A 666-nucleotide genomic window follows, 5' to 3' on the forward strand; every position below is an offset into this window, starting at 1 on the left:
AAAAAAAAAAAAAAAAAAAAAAGAGGAGGAAAATGAAAAGGAAAGAAGAAACTAAGAAGTATGCGATCAAAAAGTAAGGATTATTACCTCGAGAAAATCGAGCCCAGAGAAACGGATTGGGAATTAGCAGGAAATAACGAGAAGGGTTGGGGAGGGGGAGGGGTTTAAAATGGAGGGTTGAAGAGTGTGGTCCAATAGGAGAAGAACACGTGTAGGTAACGGAGAAACCGGGTTGGACTTTTAACGGAAAGGGTTGCCATGTAGGCATTGACTGTCAACGATGTGAAGTGGCGTTGTACTTCATTGGGTCGCCGACAAAGATCGGGAGCTGTTTTTATATTAAGCGCAGGTTGTTGTATTGTCTGGAGCCACGCGCTTTGGACGTGCCGTCCTTCCATAAGTAAAACTCTCTTTGAATTTTGGGAAAAAAAAAATTATTTTGAAAGAACTTGCCCTATTATTTAGATACGTTATAGTCTCCTCTTCTTCCTTTATAAAATTATCTTTCAAACCCACCATTTTTATTATCAAAATTGTCCCGATCCAATTTTTTAACTCGAGTCGTGATTTAAAAACTTGGAAACAAAGACGAGATAAAATATTGTAAATTTTTTCAAATATAAGTACATTTTATTTACAAATCTAAAATTGAGTTTAATATATTTA

At 35.9% G+C, this 666-nt stretch overlaps 1 protein-coding gene across 1 annotated transcript in view; it reads right to left on the reverse strand.

Annotated features, from left to right (window-relative positions):
• The window catches only part of LOC111479988 (14-3-3-like protein A), a 3,039-nt gene extending 2,856 nt beyond the window's left edge, over positions 1-183 (reverse strand). Inside the window, exon 1 of the mRNA XM_023124925.1 lies at positions 88-183. The gene's annotated coding sequence lies outside the window, so the exon portion shown is untranslated. The remainder of the gene's footprint in view (positions 1-87) is intronic.
• Between the last annotated feature and the right edge of the window lie 483 nt (positions 184-666).

This window comes from Cucurbita maxima, unplaced genomic scaffold, assembly GCF_002738345.1.
Source record: "Cucurbita maxima cultivar Rimu unplaced genomic scaffold, Cmax_1.0 Cma_Scf00005, whole genome shotgun sequence".
Taxonomy (NCBI): domain Eukaryota; kingdom Viridiplantae; phylum Streptophyta; class Magnoliopsida; order Cucurbitales; family Cucurbitaceae; genus Cucurbita; species Cucurbita maxima.